At 40.8% G+C, this 21,958-nt stretch overlaps 1 protein-coding gene across 5 annotated transcripts in view; it reads left to right on the forward strand.

The window, feature by feature from the left end:
- The window catches only part of LOC147872502 (transformation/transcription domain-associated protein-like), a 37,162-nt gene extending 16,817 nt beyond the window's left edge, over window positions 1-20,345 (forward strand). For 3 of the 5 annotated variants that reach the window (XM_087356657.1, XM_087356655.1, XM_087356658.1), the window contains one exon: window positions 662-1,820. The gene's annotated coding sequence lies outside the window, so the exon portion shown is untranslated. Of the gene's footprint in view, window positions 1-131; window positions 316-661; window positions 18,653-19,639 lie in introns of those variants that run through there. The other 2 variants (XR_015537291.1, XR_015537292.1) reach the window with 2 other exon arrangements.
- The last annotated feature ends 1,613 nt before the right edge of the window (window positions 20,346-21,958 follow it).

Genomic DNA, 21,958 nt, shown 5'->3' on the forward strand with positions numbered 1-21,958 from the left:
ACGGCTACCTCTTGCCCCTTGTCGGTTGAATTCACCTTAGTAGTAGAAGTGCTACAGATGTTGGCTGTGTTGTAGTGGCTTGCCATTTCTTAATCTTTCATTTACGTCCTTTCTTCATGACATCAAAACAGGCGAACCTGAAGAGCATGGACCCTTCTGGTGTTTATAGACTCCCTCGCTGTCATAACGGGGCATGAGGAGAGGGAGCCGTGTAAGCCGGGACACCTCGGCTCCAAACAGACGGCAAGCGAACTGTTCGTAAAATATCCACTGAATCAGTGGCAAGGGAAGTTGCGTGGGTCTGACGTGATGTGTGTGAGTTGTAGAGTTTGTAGTTGCAGTATTATGACGTGTGGAATAATGGCCCACTTGGCGAATGTTTTAAATTTGCTGGGGGGGAGGAAAAAAAGGCTCCAGTATGAATCTGTAAGCGAGGGAGTTCAGAATTTGTCAGGTCGCTGGTTGTGACCCGTATTTAAAGTTAACTTGTGAATGGGTTTGTAATGAACTTGACAGAATTTGTCTTCTGAAAATGGAAGGTGCTTGTTCATTGGCTAAGGTAGGAGTGTTAACTGCTTGGTGAAGTAAAACTGTGTGTTCTTAGAAGAGTGTGATGTCTTGATTTCTTGAATGTGAATGTATTTTCTCTTTCTGGGAGTAGCAGATTACGAGAAACAGAATGATCCTTCAGATTGTACTGAGCACCACGTGACCTGCGTACTGCTAGCCAGAGAAGCGTTGAAGTACGTGCGGCAACAGTTGGCAGACCGACTTGATGTCAGAAGATTAAACCTGCTGGGACAAAGAAGGAACCTCGTATCCGCAAGAAACTGATATCAGTCTGAACCAGGCATTCGTTGTGTGAGTACATGAGCATTAGAATGTATTTGATGCGGTTGTCATGTGAGAGAGATGAGTCTGTCCAATTTTATTAGGTACTTTAGATGTTGTGAACTTAAATGTGAGATTTGATATGTTGAAAGACCTATGTGCGGTGAGAGATTGGCATAATTGCAGTATCTGTGGTATGCTAGAGGCATTCATGATTCTCTAGTGAATATATTGTTCATAGGACATCAAAATTGGAGGTTAGGTGTAGCTTGTAGACGAGGGTGGTGACTATTTGTGATAAGGTTTTGTTACACGTGAGATGTGTGCAGTGCTGAGGAGCCTTTAATGTGGTCTGTTTACTAATTAATAAGTGAGCATTTGCCAGTGTAAGTAATTTAGTTTTGTGCACAGTGAGCGGAGCTGCCGGGATATTTTCTGTGTTTGTGCTTAATTTTAGAGTTTGCTGTGTTGAGCAAGGGGATCGGTTACAAAACTTGTAAGTTTGGGGTGTGGTGTTCGATATGAATTTGGATTTGCTTGCAAAAATGGAGATGACTGTCAGAGGTTCCATTTATTTGACACTTACCATATGTTGAGAGTTGTCAGGTGTCAGTCTCATGGACATGTGATGAGGCTCAGTATTACTTCTGGTATATTCCGTGGTTGTTGGTGGGGTAAGGGGATTTGCATTAGGATCGAGGAGTGGTGTGGTTGGTTGGAACCAAGTATAGAAAGGCAGTGCCACTTATGTGGGTCACAATGTACCAGTGGTGGTGTTCGTCAGGATTGTTATTTTATGTCTGTAAAATGGTTGTGAAGAGTTCTTGGCTTAGGAAAGACTAATTTGTTAGTGTTGTCAGTCAGAGTGTTCCTTAGGAAGAATGTAGAGATTGTGTTTTTGTGTGTGTGAGAGAGAGACAGGCTGAAGTTATTGACCATTTAGTTTGGTTAAAGATTGTTGACCTGGAAATGAAATGATATATGATGTCTGTTTGGTGTTCGTTGACCACCTTGGCTGCTCCCTCATAAATATATTTTTACATAACCCCTCCTTCCTCTTATCTTGGGCTCCCATATCGCACCCACGAAAACCCTCAGTTATTTTTTAGAGGGCAGAAATCAGGAAGGAAATGCATACAATACGAAACCCGTGTCTCCCCTCCATTCATTTCTAGAACTTATTACTACTGTAAGAATCCGTGCTGAAATGGAAGGGAGGGGACTTTAAGTGGTACAGCTCTTTTGCAGGATGTTTGTTAAAATATTAGATGTTCGAGCCGTCTGTGAGTGAAGATTCCTTTGCGTATGATTCTTGGAGGTAAAACGTAGCTTTGTTTGTTGCACGTTTTATTGATCTTGTTATTGGGTAGTCAATCAACATACGATTATGATGTTGAAGGGGTCCCGGGATCTTAATAAACATTGTGACCACAATCAGAAATTCTCGTGTAGACATGCTGGCAATTCCGTAATCAGCGTGCACTAAAACTCATCTCGTAAAACTGTTTATTGACGTAATGTCAGATACAAAATATTGTTTTGTAGAATTGCTTTCTTTATTTTGTTGTGTTTCTACTTGTTACATTGAGAGTGCTGCTGCTGGTGTCATGGAGAGATGTTTCCTCAAAGTAAGAAATTTTTGGTGGCTCCTTTACTTAGTGGGGAATCCCCACGTCCATATTACAGAATGTCTAAGTATTTGCGACCGGGTAGGTGGCCCCAGCACCCTGCCAGTTTCTTTAGCACTTACAGTCATCCTTCCATCATGTTATGTGAATTGGGTGTGGAGCGAGAGAGAGAAGGCAGGCAGTTGTCTTCTGGCAAACTGCTGCTTCTGTAATTGCTGGAAATGTGACCATACGAGTAACCAAGACTTTGAATAAAAATCTGCCCCAAGATGTGGGCGTAGGTGTGCGGATTGTTTTAAAAAGGGTAGCAGAAAAATTGAACGTAGTTTAGCGTAATGAATGGCGCGTTGCTTTGGTTAACAAGGAAATGATCATTTGTTTACCGTAACTGAAACAAATTATTTACGAACACACAGTCACGAAGGTCATATTGAACGGCTTTTCGCGTTTGCTTTACTTCATCGTTTTGTCGTCTGATTTGACTTCGTTTGTCCCCACCATTTTCCTACGTGATACGACCATAATTCGTTGCGTTGGATACGTTACTGGGCGGGGGAAAAGGGTCCCTTTGTAATTTATGAAAGTGACATTTGACAACTTGCCGAAGTGTAGCCTAGAACGTTTGTACATTGGCCGACAGAATTCGTGTATTTCTACATTGATTTGAGGTCTTGTTCGTCCTCGTAATCGTTAAAAAACAACTCGGCTCAATTTGAATACTAAGCAAAGTGTTAAAACTAGCTACTACGTGTTTGTCCAGGAAGGCACAGATGTTTTGTAGTTGGTAGTATAGCCAGTATGATCTGAGTTTTTATCCATTTTTGTTGTCTGGATTTGGAAACAGTTATTATTGAAATATGATATTGTGTAATATTACCAGTTAGGATTTCAGTGAGACAGATTAGATGTTTGGAAGAAGAAGATGACAATAATGATGACAGTAATTGCAGTAAACTTGTCTTCGCGATGTGTGTGTTACTTTTTTTTCAGAATTGTCACCTTTACTCAGAACACCTGATGTGATCTGGATATGCCATTCAGGTCGCTGTGGTGTGACAGCAGATAGGTTGCGGTGTTTAAATATCAGTGTTGTAATGCAGTTTGGAATAAGCAGGGTTCCTAATGACGTAGGATGTGGAAAGAGGCAACTCCATTCTGAATGAATCTGGTTACATGTGGAATGTCACGGCCATAGCACTTTGGAATTTCCTGGAAACTCGGCTATGCTGTCAGAGGAATTTATCTTCATCCAAGATTGTTTCCTTCCACACAAAAGACTGAGCTACGCCGCAGTTTAAAATATAAGGTGACATTTTCATTGATCTGTCTTTTACACGAACATTTGTCATTTCAGAGTTGGTGACCATGAAATAATGACTTTTTGTACAGACTGGATGCAGCGGCTTGTTATCGTTTAGGTTCAGCTGTAACAAGGTAAATGTTAGGTGGAAGGAATATGTTGTTTGTGGCAATTCTTACTAATATAGAATATCACAATTTCTTATCTTAAATAAGAATTATTAAGAAATCTGTCAAACTGCCCTCCACTCTTTCCATTTTAGTTTTGATTAGATCGATCATTGCTGGTGGACGTCGTGGTCTCTTACAATTGAACAAAGTTTGAGGTAAGGGATTCCTATTTATTATTATTGTTCATCACATTTAATGTTTTCATCTGCATTTTTGAACTCGTGTACGAGAATTAGACTTGTCTTCTTTTTAACACAATTTCAATTAACATTAGATTGACTTGTGTGTGTTCACGGCAACATTGATAATAAAAGAATATTCCAGTAGGCAATTAACTTTTTACAATTTTAAAGGAATTAAACGTGTTTCGTGGCCCAGAATCTTAATAAAAATATGTCGATGCTAAGAAGTGGGGTACATATTCTGAATAATAATTCTAACACTTTACAATTCCTGATACATCGACATTATTAAAGCGTTTTAGGGAACTCTGAAGAATTTTTATTTCGGATTTAGAAGCCTAATTATCGACGAATCTCCCTACATCAGCAGATTAAATCCAGGGAATGTTTGCTGTTATTGAGTGCAAAGTATTTATGGGTGCAAAACGTGGTCTTTCACTTTGAGGGAGGAACATAGACTGAGGGGCTCTGAGAACAGAGTGTTGAAGAAGATGTTTGGACCCAAAACGGGAGTGGGACAGATAAGAGAGAAAAATACTTGACGAGCAACTCACCCGATGTTGTTAGGGTGAGTTGAGTGTTTACAAGGCCTGAAGGGAGGAGACCTCGGCGTAGGTGGCAGGATAACATTAAGATGGATCTTAGGGAGACTCGATGTAGCGAATTGGCTTTCCGAACACGATAATGAATCTTCTGGTTCAGTAAAGGAAGTGGGATGTTCTTTGACAAGCCGAGAACCATAGAATATCTTGCTCATTGCAGGTTGAGAGTAGCGTGATGTAGGCCCGATCTGCGCATGCGTTAGAACGACTTTGAGATTTTGTGACTGTTCCCAACTGTAATTCTCGCGTTCATTTGATAAATTTAAATGACGTATTGTGCTCTTGGTTTATATAAACGTGTAACTTAGGCAGGAAAGTCCTTAATCATGTAAGCTCTTACGCACTTTTACTTCTACAGAGAGAGAAGAACTCGAAAATTTTATGCTTATGAAAAGGCGTAACCTTCTTTTTCCAAAATTTGTTTGTTAACTGCCCGGTTCTGCAACAAAGGTCGCATAATTTCTGTGGCATGTTTTTGTAAACCTTGACAAAGATGGCTTACTACATCGGCGAGCGGGAGGTCATTGCCCCGATCAGCTGGTAATGCCGCATGGGTTAGTAAATGACGTCATAGCCTCGCGTCACACCCAGGACAGAACAGGACTCTGAAGCCACGGATAGAGCGAGCGATACAATCCCATGTCAGCAGATGCGAGTCGAGAGACCGACGGAAACAAGGCCATGAGAATAAAGCCTCAGTGGGAGACCCGGAAGGGGCGAGGGAGCCATCTCAAGCGCCGTGGATCATAAAGCATCAAGGATTGGACTGCGAGACGCGGGATCAACATTTCTAGATCAACGATCACGCAGGTTATGAACTGGCCGTGACACCAAATGAGACTCGAGTCCATGCCTACCGATTCGCTAAGCTAATTAAGAATCCCTGAGACGACCCATCAAAACCCCGAAATATCCCACCAGCTACGTCGCTCTCTGGGATGGGACGCAGTGTGCGACCAGCCACGTCGTAGCGGACGCCGCGATGTACGCGACAGACATTAAGGAGGCTAATAAGTTTTTTGAAAGTGCGACAAAGTTCAAATACTTGGGAAAAACAATAACGATTCAAAATGATGCTCACGAGGAAGTTAGGAGGAGATTAAATTCCGGAAATGCTCGCTACTTCTCAGTTCAAAATATTTTGTCTTCCCGTCTGATTTCTAAGAACCTGAAGATTAAAGTATACAAAATACTAATTTTGCCTGTTGTGTGGTATGGGTGCGAAACATGGTCAATTTCGTTGACATTACTGTGTTGAATATTTCGGGCACAAACCTGGGTCCACATTTTCGCCTTCCGCTGTTATGTTATGGCAGTGAGCGTCAGTGTGGACCCGGCTTTAAGAGGCCGAGAAGTGAAAATGAAACTTAAAGATAAAAAGAAGAAGAAGAAGAAGGCAGAGCTAAGACTCGAGAACAAGTGTCCATATCCAGAAAATCATTCCGTACCGAGCATATTTTATTAGCCACGTGATCTAATTAGAGGTTTGTGGCGACTATTACCGATTGGGTACAAGAATACTTTGTGGGGTGGAGTTATTTTATCACGTGCTCGAGGCTGATTTTCAAAAGATGCGTAATTTAGAATTTAAAAAGAACCGGTTATGACGACAGGCGTTTTACTTCTGTACGCTGTCAGAACTTTCGTTCACTGTTTAACGTTCAAATGCGGCAGGCAAACTTTTTAAATTTTGGGACTTTACTGAGTTACGATGCAACTGACCATGAATGCAGAATGCAACGTGCGTGTTATTTCAACAATTTTAGCGTTCGTGAATTTCTTGTCACAGTGAACTTACTAAAACTGCAGCTGTGGTAGCTTGCTTGGTGACACACGCTATGCGACTCCACACCCTCGACCCCCCATTTAAAAGAAGGTTGAGCTGAAACAGGGTGTTTCATGTTAATTGTCGTTGAAATAAAATTTACTGTGCGTTAGATGTATAACACACCTCTTTCGATCTTTACTTTTTATGTATGAGGGGATGGTTATTCATGTAATAAATGTTTCGAACCCCCTCTGAGCTTAAGATTATGGCAGAGCAGATCTCTATCTATCTACCTGTCCGAAAGTCCATCCACCTGTCTTTATTATCCAGAGTTTCCGCATAAAACACAGTAACTAAGTACAACAGCAGAGCATACAGGCTTGGATTCAAACCAGTAACCTGCCGAGTACGAACCCCATTCCACAGCGCCCAGTTCCCAAGCCGCGCGTCGATGCCTGTTCGTTGCTTGGTTCTCAGCGTCAATAACAAATATAATGCTCCATGCGCTGTGATCTAATAGGGCAAACCACGGAAGTCAAGAATACTTTTCCAGAAGTCAGATTTCTTGAATAGCCCAGCGACTATTACATTGTCAAGAAGCATTCTGTTCTATAGTTTGTTTCGCAGTCAAATCTAGAGCTCATAACGTGACGAGAACAGTCCTAATGTATTTGAATACATTTATACAAAGACTGAATAATGGCTACAGATTTTCATGAAGCTAAACCTACGATGGCTCAATTTTGTGGGCCCTCAGATTTTAATTGGGAAACTTGGATGTTTCCAAGTTAATGTATGTTCAATAATTCTCTTGTGTTTGGATTATTTACGACGCGAAACTTGGTCAGTGGCATTTATGCAGTGTCACAAACGCCTACATTTTGCGTTTTGGGCGAATGCTTTGTGTTGAAAAGCTTGAAACATTGGGTACTTGGCTAGTAACAGCGGAGGGATACAGAGTGACATAGCGTGGGAACCGCGGCGCGCCATTTGCTTGTCTGGTCTCTAACGTCACTTACCCCAGGTTAAAATTTATATAATTTTATGTGTGTCGAACTTTAAAACCCAAATAATAGGCGTACTAAATATATTTAGTGACGTCTGCACTTATTATTTTGATCATTAAATGCCGTCCGTTTGTTAGATTTAGCTTGAACCGTCACAGGATGTCAGGTGGGGTGACATCTTACGGGCGAAATCGCTCTTCATTTTTTTAATCGCGTAGCATCAGAGAGCCATTAGCCTTCGTAAGGGTGAGACGTGAGCCTGCCTGCAGTCTATCTTGGCCTACATCGTACGAATCTGGTATTGTAGAATAAGCAACTAGTGTTCATAAGTTGTATTAAATAGTTTACGTGAAATTAATTGTGATTTCGTATTAATAGAGACAAATTAAATGTTCTCGGAAACGTCCAAAAGCTACTTCACTTTTCTTTGTATAGTTGGATAAAAAGTAGTTCGTGGTGTGTGCAAATCAGGTCGTGTGAAACAATGAAGAAGTGTTCACTAAAAACGTCGTAACAGTTTCGTGATTTGAAATAACTTCGACTTTGATTTCACGTTGCTCGGTCAACAATTGCAAAATCATTATTCACGATATTCATTCCAACATGGAAAATTACGTGCGAAGTTGGTAGCCATTATGGCGTCTTTTTGCGATGTAGAAATATTAAATATTCAAGTCATTCAGAAATGAAGAACTTTTCCAAAATATTAAATTTGTTTGCCGACTTTTGAGCACGTACACAAAATTACTGCTGACCAGTGGCTTTGTAATCCGCGTAGCCTATAGGAACTGTACCGAGTACACATTAATATGAATAATTAATTAGTTGCAAAAGTGGTAGACATTTTGATTTTTCCGACATGAATATTCAAGCTGATCTGAATTATATTACATATTAATAATGAATGAGTTTTGCAAAGTTTCTAGAAGTTTCTCTTCAAAATTCTGGCGAACGTTTGGGAATCAAATTACTGTAGGACATTAATTGTTGATTGTCATTCTTATGATTTAGTCTAAAAATTCAGTGGTCCCATTGTAAAGTTATTGTCGTAGTTTCATGAAAATAATTTTAAATGCACTTGAGGAGATACTTAAATAATTATTGTGATAATATTATGTCAGTTCGGTTTCATATAAATTGATGAGTACATTTCAGTCAAATAGGGTTACGATGCACTCAGATGTCATTGCTAATATTAAATAGTTTTGTTTTCATATTTATAATCAGCTATTTACATGTGACATTACCGTAAAATGACCTCGCTCGGCTCACTGCTTGTTGCATCCGGAAGGCTCTCGGATAGATTCCCGAGCTGGTACAGAAGGTTTCGTGTTTTTATCCAGTTTATCAGCGCATAACTAGTCACTGTGTCTTATATTATACTTTATTTTCGAAGCTGCAAAATGATGTGAGCACTAATGTACCAAAGTTAAGTCGTGGGCAATTCTTTTGCTGATCCTGGGATTTTGGATTCGTGCAATAGAATGACGGACAATTGTCTTCCTGTGATTAAATGAAAAAGTTAATTACACTTGAGAAATGTGAAATTCATTTCTTAGGATGTCTGCACCATTCCACCCCTTCAAACTACGTTACATTTTATCTTTACGTCGACACGTTAAATGATTTGTTACATCTTTGCAGCTTTTCCTGTACTCTCGCGTAAAATATTCCCATTATCCATAGAGTCAGGAATTCTTTCACTATTTCATCTTCCAGGATAGGAAACCATGAACACTTTTCATCTCCTCGTAAACTCCCGTCGTTTGTTCTACTTAGGCTACGAAGTCTAAACTGCAGTGCGTTTAAAAAGTTCGGTTCATTGTGTTCAGAATTTGTACAAAACTTGAAACATGTTCGCCTGCACCAACAAATTATTCCCCATTATAGCCAAGGTTCTGGGATTGTGACTGAGTAAGAGCAGTAACTGTCAAATCCGCTGACGTCACGTAAATTAAACATTGATATAAAATTATTTGATGGCAGACTCCACACACGAATCGTACAAATTATCATTCTTTCTGCATGACTAACTCACTAATAAACCTAATAATTCTTTCCTTCTGTGTGCATGGCCGGCGAACACTAACTTTTCATGATTTGTACGTTCTCGTGTGCCCCTGCCATCCGTTGCTTCTTTGAATGTAGACAAATTTTAAATTTCGTTTCGTGAAAGAGCTTAAGAATGAACTTCAGTCGAAATCACGACAGTAAATAAATGGGACCAAAGGCGTCCCCACTCACAAATTCAAGGAATATTATAAAGAGTAGTATGATAATATTAAAAATGTCGCTAAATATATTACGTGTGATGGGTAGTTGGACAGAACCTTCTATTTAATGTGTTTTGTTCTGAAGTTTCGGTCAGGATTACCACAGTGAAGTTTGCAAATGTTGAACACAGCTTCCATATCAGGTGTTATGTTATCCTGACATTTCAATAAGAGCTCTTAATTAATTTACACCTCGACGCTGAATCTCTTTGTCCCTGTTTCGACTTCTCGATTCTCTTCCACGTCTTCATACATTACAACGTTTTCGGGAAATTCACTGCCACAAAAGAACACGGAAGTTAATTCTCGTCACCAGAAAAACCGAAATTCTACTCCTAGTCCGAACCATTTACCTTAAATTCGGATCTTAACTCCGTTTTAATAATATTCTCCTCCACTCCGAGGCCCCTTAGCTCGTGTCACGCGTTTCCGTGTCAAAGTTTTCTGCTAGGTTTCAAATTCCTTGGGCGTGGCCTTCTTGATGTAATCACAGGAAGGAATGAAATAAATGAAACTCCTTTAACTGATACATCGTTGTTATATCATCATGCTTCGAGTCGAGAATAATTTCAGTTATTGTAGAGTATGAACTTATGTAGGCGTTGCCTTAGTTTTCTAATTTGTTCTGTGCTAGAAAAGATGATTCCATGGACCCGGAATCAAAACTTTAAATAATTCATTTTGACCAAACATCGGACGGCCGTCTTCGCTATGTGAAACTGAATAAAATCACGAAACCAAGCAAAGAGGAGGTTTTTGATCAGAGGAGCTTATGAATGCAACCAGTGGTGGACGGAGCACGGAAAACCAAAACTGTTTTGTTATTGTTAAATTGAGATTTGCAGACATCAGCAACAAATCTTTTTAAAATTGGTTGTCTGTCCATTGAAGAGCCTCCCCCCCCCCCCCACAGCTTATATTTTATACGCAACGTGTTATGTATGCTGTCTAAATGCCCAGCCAATCGTAACCATATTGATTTGTTTATGGCTGTGATGTTCTCACACTAAAAGGCCATGTTACACGATCATATAACTTGCCGAATTCGATGGCGCACGCATTCATCGCGAACTAACAGACATGTCGAAATTTCGTAGTTATATCGCGCGGTGTATTACAGGCAGGCAGGCTCTGGTCATTGCGGTAAGATTTTCGATAAACCAGGAAATATAAGAGAATATTTGCTCGTCAGGGATTTCGAAGTGTTTAGTGTTCAGTAAAGATTGGCTCAGAGTTTCGAAAGAGTGTAAAGTCTGTGTGTGAGTGAAGCGGCCCTCTGAGTATTTGTGGTTGTGTTGTGTTGTGTTGTGTTGTGCCAGCGAGAGACTTCGAACCAGGGACCATGGCAAGAGGAGCAACGCGCAAACAGTAAAGTTAAGAGAAAAAACCAGTGTCGGCCGAACCCCTAGTGGACGAGGACCCATCCGCTGGAGGATGGGCTGGGTGCTCGCGGCAGATCTTGTACGCCATAGCATCGGCACGGTCTTATCAGAGCGGCCAGGCCCCAGGTTGCCAACGATAACCACGTCGGTCCGTGCCAGGCAACTTGTATTTGACGCGGCGCCCGCCACGACTGAGGGCATGTTAGGTTAAGGTCAAGTTGGCAACCCTGTGCACTTTATCCTTTTTTTTATAGTTTGTAAGTGTCCTCCCTGCCCTCCCCGATAGGTGCCCAAGTTAGGTCGCGTGCACTTAGCTTTTGTGTCCATGGCAATGGACGTTCAGTCAGGAGGGTTTGATATTTCTGTGTGTTTTTTTTATCACAGGGTGCACAACTTGACAGGTTCGGTCGGCACGACCAATGAAATCAATGCGAGAAGGAGAGACAGACAAAAAGAACTTTTGCATTCTCTTCCTGTGAACAAATATCATTGCAAGGAAAAAGATTCAGTAAAGCCAAAATACGTAATTTGGTTCTTCAATCTTTCGCTTCAGTGCTGAAAGATTTGTCTGAATCTGTAAGGTTATTTATTGTCAGGAATTCTGAAGAGAAATATTATGTTTTGTTGTGTGTTTTATTCTGTGAACTGAATTACAGGTTATTCGACGTTAGAGAAAGACATCGATTGTGTTTTTTCTTAAGAAAGCGTAATTCAGCGTTATCGAACGCAGATCAGTTACACGAACATTTTGCGTTTCGTTTGTCCGCGAGAATCGCGGAATTGGCGCCGGAGTTAGGATTTTGCACGACGAAAACTTCGCCGACGTAATAACGCGCTTTGGTTTGAACAAATTAGGAGTTTCGTGTGTTGTTCCGGGCCGCGAATCCGTGTCGCTGTTATTTTTTTCAGGAAGGCGAACTCCTTGCACGGGCGTAAAGGTAAGTGACAGAATAAAGGTGGGTGAGAGGTTCGACGTTGTTTGGTCCTCGTTTCCGACGTTTCGTTCTTCGATTCAGTGAACCGTCATTCCAGCGCGACAAATCTGAATTTCGTGTTCTCGTTTCATTTCCGATCTTATTGCGACGTCGTAAAAGCTCGATAAATTTTAGTCCGCGTTTTCGTTCGCCGAAGTGGATGGCCTGCAGTCGTGTCGCTTCGAAGTTGCGCTTGTCAAAACGGACAACTGCAGTGAGCAATCAGAAATGGCTACTAAACTCTGCGCATGCGCACAGCAGAAGAGATGAGTCACGGAGTCAACGAACAGCACAGGTAAGTTTTCTGAGTTCGTGTTCTTACTTCCAATGTATGATTGTTGAGCCGTTCTTACAGAAGTCGTTTTGTTTGTTTGTTTGTTTGTTACAGTTCCCGCTCATTTCCTGTGCCTCAACGTGGCGAGCGGGTGAAACAAAGAACGATGCACGTCCGAAATTGGTTTTCGGTTTTACTTTGACGGAAATCCGTCCATTTTGGTCACACTGTTTCGTCTGTGCGCGGTTATGATTCGTGATTTGCCCAAGTTAATTGTCCTTTAACCGTTTTAATATTATTTCGCGTCGCCTATTGACACGTGTTCGTCTGTCTTATTTTCTCCAGGTTGTGAGGATTTGAATAGGAGAGTCGACTTATGCACATAAGTGACGTGGAAATTATAATGGAAATGTCCGGGCAGTATTTTACGAAGTTGTGATTCATCGATTTTGATTAACATGGTTCGGGTAATTTGGACAATTACTCGCGGACGGATACGATGAGACTAATGGGTGGTCTTTAAAAAACACAGACGAGGGGGATTGTTTTGGTTTCTTAATTGTGACACTCTGTGGCACTTATAAAAGTGTCAATTATTTGCTTTCATGAATGTACAGAATTGAAAAATTTGACAGGGTGACCAAAAATGCTCGGAATGATGAAAGAACGTTTTGATATTTTGGCCAAGCAACGGAAGTGTGATGATACAAACTTCTGTTAAACCTCTGTTGTGTGACCACAGAGTTGTATTCGTGAATCTGGTAATTTAGAAATTATGGGGATGCATCGTTCCTTGGCCAAACAGGATGAACCTGATAATTTTAAATAATTTCCTGGTCACCAAACCCTCGTTCACAGCTTCAAATGCATTCAGTTTTTAGCTTTTCAAGAAGTTCCCTCTTACAAATCCTGCCATTTCAGTCTGAACCTGTAACCTAGCAACCTTAAATTTATTTTCATGTTAGCGATGTCATGTGTTGAATGTTAACCGAAGAGATTTTCTGAATCTTTCCGAAATTATTCACGTGTCTGTAGTAATAGCAGTGCCTGGATCCAGTTTCTGAAATTTAATGTCTGAAATAGTCATTCTTATAAGAATTTCTCTAACTATACATGAGTCAATTAACTCGACTTTTATCACAAGAATAATTTTAACATTTGCCTTAACGTCACGTATAAGAATTGTGGAATGGAGGGCTTAATGTTCATCAAAAGGTTTCAGGTAACTCGTGTCATCCCTAGCTCAAGTTGAATTTTGACACTCTGTGAAAATGATGTACGTAAATCTGTGATTTATCGGAAGGTACTGCGCCTGCAGGTACTTGGAACAACTAACAAAAACCAGGACAGCTCATCCGCAGTCCAATTCTTGAGCACAGGACGTCCAGAACACAGAGCAGAGGGGCTACGCCTTCAACAATTCATCATCACGAAGTTTTGTTGTTAACTTGATGCATGTTTTTGGATATTTCCTGGGGATTGAATTAGTTTTTCTAGTGTTACAGGATAATGTAAGCAGAGCCAGCGTCTGAAATGTTGTTTTTTCAACAAAAATATATTTGTTTCGAAAGTGCAATTAGCCTCTTTACCGTCCAGTAAGATGTTAATTTTAACTTTGTCCAGTTAACACAGTTTATTCCAGCAGAATCAATACAAATCACATTAAAATTACGCAATTTATAATATTTCTCTTTAGAGTAAATTAAATGTAAAAATACCTTCACGGCGACTACCAAAAACACGTAAATAAAACCGAGCGCCTTACTCCAGACTCCTCCCAGTTCCACAAGAGGCGCCACCATCACCTCGTTTTCATCTCGTGCTACCAAGGTCTCCTACGTCGCACTCGCATAGCAAATTATGATGAGCATTGACTATTATATTAGGAGCAAACCTTCGTGTGTTTTTAAACATAATTCTCGTATGTTCTAATGGTGGTGCAATGTATTCAGTACAGCTGTTTCTCTGTCGTTCAATATCCTAGAAACAAAGCGAGCTCCTGAAACGCTGAGCGATGGATGAACACAAATCTTAGTACTTAGTACATCGTATTTGATTCTGTGTAAAAATGTTGTTTTGAAATTGATGTTGCTAAAACTTCTGTCATTATTTACGAGATAAATTGTTAGTATTAACGGAAATTATGAATTGTAAAATAGTATCAAAGATTCTGGACTGAGAGCTGTGTTTTAAGTCCACCTGACGTCATATTTTCAGGGGCTTAAAATGTCGCCTTTGATACATTTCATTGCCTCTTCTTTCTCAATTCCTCGTGGCGTCTGTTTCGTCTCTGTCTCTGAGAGTTTGTTTCTGTTTTGTGCGGTCGAAATTGGAACTCCATTACGACAACTGAATCATCCAAATTCGAAAGAGTTCAGAGAAAGTTTCGTGCTTTGTGCCACGGTAATTACGAATGCATTTTAGTTACAGTAAATATCTCAGGCGGCGTCTTGATGACTTCCCTTTTCAATTCGTTTAAGAACAAAATTAACTTTTTCCGTGTTTGATTTTGCCATTTTCCTAACCTCTGTACATTTACGGTTGGTCTCAATTTCAAGGTCAGAGGCGTACTGCGTGTTTTTGTGCAGTAATTAAAGTTAAGATTCATCCGCGAAAGACTTGCTCGTGTTGTGTTGGTGGACGTGTATTCGCGTTAATAGACTTCTATGTCACTTTTATTATATTCGATGTAAAACAGGGCAATTGATAGTACGAATTAAAATAAATGTATGCTTATAAAAAATCCGGACAATTTGTGACCGAATGTCAAAGTATCATAATAATTATACACTGTCGTCTTCGTTACTTCAATGCTACACGAATATTCAAAATAATAACGTGTAAAATTTACTGCGATGTAACTTAATGAAGCTTCTACAAAGTACAGTCAAATAATTAAATAACTTTAGAGCGTGATGGAGCACGTACACACAGACGTAGTGTTCCGTGACCGGAAAAACCTAAATGGAGAACAGCCCGTTAAATCGGAAAATGTTGTGGGAGATTTGTCGCCAGTTACGAGAAAAGGAGAAAAGCTTTGACCTTGGTAGTGCGCGCAGAGCATAAGGAAAATGTTTTCTCAGCTAGAATACGTTCTCACGGCGGGGAGTACGAAGACGCCCGTCTTCTGCGTTGTAGCGCCGCGAAGTCTGGTAGGAGGTCCCTCCTGCCTCCATCATCACGTCGTCTTATCGCCCTGACGATGGAGGCATCAAGCAGCGACCAGATATACTACGTCGGTTTGAAGCCGCAGATTTACAACCCTCAGACTTTTAGAGAGGTCAGAACTGCCGAGGTCAAATCTTTCGCCCTGAGTCAGGAATAATATGCATAGCAGATCGTTACAGATTGCACAGTCCTTTAATTACGAGTCGTAGTTCGTGAGTTTTTTTCTACGCACTTGTTAAGTAGCTGAGCGTTGCCACGTACAGCGCTGATTAGATCGCTTTAGCCTTTATGTCCGGATCCCTTGTTTTCAGCTGCACTTGTATCGTGTCTCGAGGTCCCCTCCCCGTCCTCCCCTGCGCCTCATCGTGGGAAATTGCAGGTGTCCGGAGTCTTTTTCTGTAACTTGTTTGTCAACTTGTTTTTCACCTGAAAATAAATAACTAAAGCCTCAGCTGAGGGATCTTTAATTAAACCCCGTAAACCCAGCAAAAGAGTCCCATAAATCCCTTCATCGAACCCAAACCCACCTTGGCAACAAAGCAAAGAAGAAAGCGAACGGTTACACAACCTCTTCAAATGCCATGCTTTCAGCTAACAGATGTATTTATTTATTCGCGGTATTTTGTAAGGTACTTTTAGGTATTTTAATGAATAAGCACAAAATATTACCACAAAATACACAAAACTAGGAACTTGATTTAAGTTAAGGCACATACGGAGTAATGGAAAAATGAGACAGCTCTAATCAAACGGGGAATTCGAAGTATCTTTAGGAGATAAAATCGAATACAGAATCAGCTTAACAGATGATAAGCCGGGCCTGAACGAAGACTACGCCTTCTAACTGCCTGGTACCTCGACAATACCTCACCAGAATGCGCCACTAACCAGGACGTGGTTAACATAACACATCATTTATTCCGGCCCGAGTCCATTGTGTTACAAGACAGAACAGTTTCATTTCTTCGAGGATACCAGCAGAATCTAAAGTTCTCACGGCGGTAAGAACGAAATTTCTTTCGTTCTGGATTGACCACTGATCGGCGCTGCAAACCAAGGACAAAGTCTTTCCTTCCTCAAGCGCAGAAAAATCAATAACGTCCCGAAGTTCCTCGTCCGACAGATGGCAGGAGAGTGTTGATGTAGACCGTGCACGCAGCTAGTTTCAGCTCGCAGACACAGATAGCGCGCGTGTCAACACTTCCACTTCCTGTTCGTACGGCGCATGTAATGATGACGTATATTGATTTGCACGTGTTTAACTATAAACATAATTCACTATGGCATGTAATTAGCAAATGGTCATTTTTGGTCCAACAACACAAAGTTTATTCGCGGGAAATCTGTTGTCTCGTCTCAGTAAATAAAGAAATAAATTAATGCCAGACTGCGTGACCAAATATCCAAAAGACAGTCGCCTTCCTTTGAATTTTAAGTTAATATTCATTAACGATGCCATTTTATAATGTCTCAACTTTTCGGTTCATAATTAATATATGATATAATGATTACCAGTCAATGGCCCATGAATATTGGTCATTTGGAGAGAAATTTTAACTGTGAAAGAGGCTTAGAGCCTGCCACTTCAAAACCATCGTCAGTATAGGCTTCTACTGCACATTCTTTACTTAACCGGAAATCTTCTAGAACTATCTAAACAAAAGACGGAGCCTAACGAAGGTTTATTGCGATTACATACGAAATTCTTTCGCACTAAAAGGGCTATAAGCTGTCTATTTCTTCTTCCTACTTTTTAATTTCTGTTTTGCATGGATCAGAGTCCTTCATCGGAATCACTCAAGAAATTCATTGAATCCAAAGGTTCATCACCGTGTTCACAAGATTATCCTTATTCAAATTCAACCCACTCTCTAACATTTAACTTCATTACAATCCATTTTAATATTATCCTTCAACTTACTCTTATGTTTCAGGGTAAATTTAAAGTGACATAGAAGATGCTGTAGAATCTATTTTTCTTACAATCTCCGATTGATTAATTAGGTTAATGGACGTTTAATAACTTCACCTAGATTCTAGGTTGTCCCCAGACATTGTGGAAAAGGGAAGGAAACCCCCGTCCTGCCAAGAATTGAAGCCCGAACGCCCAGTTCGTAGCTAGTAGCCTGAAAGAAACGTCGTGCCATTTCAGAGGCCCCAATCCGGATTGACGGAGGCGTTACTTATATACTTTGTATATCATCTTGGAAATTCAGCGGACGCCGACTTCCTTATGAGCTCGGCGTAAACCGTAGTCAGAAATGTGGGGCGAACGCGATGCCTTTTCTAATAAAGTAACTTTTCTTTTGAATTCGAATCGTTTCATTGGAAAACAGAGACAGACAACGGCGAACGAATAAAATGTACGGAGAAGAAACATGGATCTGAAACAAGAGGGAACACAATAATAATTGTGATGTTACCTCTCGTTCGATGTTTGTCTTTTCCACGGATCTGCGTTCTGGCATTCGACAACCGAAACCTCCCAATCGCAACCCACACCGAGGAGTCGCAATATATCGGTACAACCCCCCACGCCTCCACCCCAACCCGCGTTATTAGAGCCAAGGACTGGAAGGAGGGGAAGAATGGAGACAGAGCCCTTGGGCAAATCATCTCTTTTATTTTACCTCCTGTAGCAGAAATTTCTTTTCCGAAGTATCGCCGTTGTCATGCGAGCAGAACGACGCTGTAAACGTTGGATTTAAAATTTAAATGTTGACGAGTATACTCGTCACTACATTTAAGATTTATTTATAAACGAAGTTGTAACATTTGATTTTTTGTGTTTGTTTGTAACAAGATTTATGAAGCCAACGCTCATATTTGCGGTGTAGAACGGTCATCAGACACTGAGATCACTGGTTCGAATCCCGCTGACGACATTTTCGCCTTGCAGCTGCGCATTTTGCGACGAGCTCATTCCGCGTCTACCGTCAGAGGATTAAAAGGACGAGTTTCTCACACGCGAAAATATTTCCACACTACTTTCAAATCCTGTACACCATCTCGTGCATTTTGCAAGAGGACTTCAATGACTGTCGGCCATCTTCATAAACCGTTGTCATGTGGTCCACGGTTCACATAGAACAGGTCAGTAGGAATGACCTTTTATTCCTTGCATTGGGTTCAGACTCTGACCACTAAAAGGTCCACGGCCGTGTTCCTGGTTTTTGCGCCATGTAGAGTAGGCGACTAGCAGCGTCAAAGACAAATGTTTCGGAGACTAACTCTGTTTCCATCATCATGTTAAGTTAATGTAATTCACCGATGAGTCCGTGACACCGTTTCAACTTGCAACAACTGCCGACTCCTCTCAAAAGAAGTCTGCGTTTCAAATATATTAATTTCCCCCACTCATTCCGAAATCTGAGATTTTGTAACATCATTGGTTGGACTTCCCGCTTAGATTTGTGATTGGTGGAATATTTTAAATTCAAGTCTCTGATTGGTCGGTTCGATACCCGAGGCCAACTGTTACAGTTTACATCGCGTGGAGACGCTAGGTCACTTATGCCTACTTTTGCATTAACCCAATTAATAGGGGTCGGACCTCCCAGGGGCGAAATACTGCAATGGCCAGTTGAAAGAAGTTTCGAACTTCCTGGATGTGGATTTTTCGAAAGGACAGCTGACATTGCTTCGTCCTTGATGGGCGGTCATAGTCCGAGCTCGACCTCATGGCTAGACGATTACAGTTGGTTCTTCCTCAGGCACATGGCACAACTCGGCCAAATTTAATTTTGCAATTTTTTAAATAAGACACGTAGATCAGAAATCGATACAAAATTCACAGTCTGTTGCCTTCATAATGACGTTTTTGTAAACGATGTTCATGAAGCAAGAACATTTAATCATGACGGTTTCGTAACTCGAAACATGTCGCCACAAGTGGATTCATTTAATACAAGACGTAAAGAGAAACTGCTGTGTGTTGATGAATGGTAATTTTTTAGATAAAATTAAACGTTTTTAAAATAATTAATTTCAATAAAACTTCTTGAGCAGAAAATAACGAGAAGAAATAATTTTTCCTTCTTTGCTGCAAACAAAATTTCTCTTTATTTTATGTTTTTGTAGCTACTACACCAATTCCTAGTTTTCTACATTATTTTCAACAACAACAACAACTGTGTCGTGAAGAATTGCACCAGCTCAGTGACTTCGCTGCCCTCCCGCGAGCGCCGCTCCAATTAAGGCCTATCCGTGTATTCAATGAGAGTCGGAGATCCTCGCCCACCGACTGAATCTATGTCAAGGTATCCAGAGAAAACCTTGAACTCTTTCCACGCACCAAAGTAAGAAACGATGTAACCACACCAGGTTCAAACCCGTCGCTACATCAACAGAAGGAGTGTTACGTTTCTCCTTCAACATTTTTTTACGTTTCTCCTCCATTAATTTCTCTCTGTATTTGTAGGCGTAATCGCTTGCATTCGGTAGGTTCTCGATGACACAAGTCGACATCCCGGATCTACAAACATTCATGTCTGCCGCCTTGTCCCTGCAATTTGAAATATTAAAAGTGAAAACAAATTCTCTTTCATCGTCCATTAATATAATCTACACTCAATATAATTTTTATCACATTTCGCAGACACAGTTACAGAAAATATGTGTGTATATATACTTGTACTTTTGGGGTTTTAAAATATCAGAGATTTCGGTGTAGAATGTAGAGATTGTGTTTTTGTGTGTGTGTGAGAGAGAGAGAGACAGGCAGAAGTTATTGACCATTTAGTTTGGTTAAAGATTGTTGACCTGGAAATGAAATGATATGTCTGTTTGGTGTTCGTTGACCACCTTGGCTGCTCCCTCATAAATATATTTTTACATAACCCCTCCTTCCTCTCATTTTGGGCTCCCATATCGCACCCACGAAAACCCTCAGTTATTTTTTAGAGCGCAGAAATCAGGAAGGAAATGCATACAATACGAAACCCGTGTCTCCCCTCCTTTTATTTCTAGACCTTCTTACTACTGTAAGAATCCGTGCTGAAATGGAAGGGAGAGGACTTTAAGTGGTACAGCTCTTTTGCCAGATGTTTGTTAAAATATTAGATGTTCGAGCCGTCTGTGAGTGAAGATTCCTTTGCGTATGATTCTTGGAGGTAGAACGTAGCTTTGTTTGTTGCACGTTTTATTGATCTTGTTATTGGGTATTCAATCAGCATATGATCATCATGTTGAAGGGGTCCCGGGATCTTAATAAACATTGTGACCTCAATCAGAAATTGCTGGCAATTCAGTAATCAGCGTGCACTAAAACTCATCTCGTAAAACTGTTTAATGACGTAATGTCAGATACAAAAGAAATGTTTTTGTAGAATTGCTCTCTTTATTTTGTTGTTTCTACTTGTTACATTGAGATTGCTGCTGCTGGTGTCATGGAGAGATGTTTCCTCAAGGTAAAACATTTAGGTGGGCTCTCCTTTACTTAGTGGGGAATCCCCACGTCCACTCAAAGTATTTGCGACCAGGTTGGTGGCCCCAGCACCCTGCCAGTTTCTCATAATAACTAGCTCCTTAGCACCTACAGTCATCATTCCACCACTTCTAAATGATGTTCTGTCATTGCCCCAGATGCATTTCTCTCGTAATCATTGTCTGAGTTTCCTTGTGATGATCTCAAGGTCGTCCGTCACATGTCACGTGAGTTGGAAGGGGAGGGTGAGGTTGAGATAGAGACGCAGTTGTTCTCTAGCAATCTGCCGCCAGAGGCACGGGCAGCCTCCCCGTGACAGCGCACTAACACTTATATATATATATATATATATATTGTTATTTTTTATTCTTACCAAGTCGGTATCGGCGCCGTCTGACTTTGCCTCAGAACGCGACCGACCAAGTAGCATGCACCGCACTCGCGCGCACACACAGAAGCCACGGCGACGTACTTTGTGTGATTTCTTATTATATTATGTTTTTACTCTTTTTTGATTCTACCAAAATTTCTTATTCTCTCAAATATATATATATATATATGCATATTTATATACACATGCGTATATATATTCTTAATTTTATTCTTATGTAGTCGGTATCGCCGAGGGACTTGTGCTGTCAGGGAACGCGGAAAGTAGCACGCACCGAAGAAGTTAGCCTCAGAACGTGACCAGCCAGTATCACGCACCGTGTGACTTTGACTCAGAAAACAGGCAGCCAACTACCGCACACAAACGAGACACTTTAAGCTGCTTGTACGTGATGTTTATTTATTTTTAAGGCAAGTCCAACGGTGCGTCGTACATGGACGGTCGAGCTCTGCAGCAATGTCTACTTCAAATTTTTTTCGGAATATTTCAAGAATTTTTAGTTACTTTCGACTTTCACGCCATTTAGAACGATCTATCCAATTTTTTAGCGGGCAGAAATCGGGAAGGTAAAGCATACAAAACC

Source organism: Zootermopsis nevadensis, unplaced genomic scaffold (assembly GCF_977971745.1).
Source record: "Zootermopsis nevadensis isolate Lab colony 2312 unplaced genomic scaffold, Znev_1.0 Znev_ptg000027l, whole genome shotgun sequence".
Lineage (NCBI taxonomy): Eukaryota > Metazoa > Arthropoda > Insecta > Blattodea > Termopsidae > Zootermopsis > Zootermopsis nevadensis.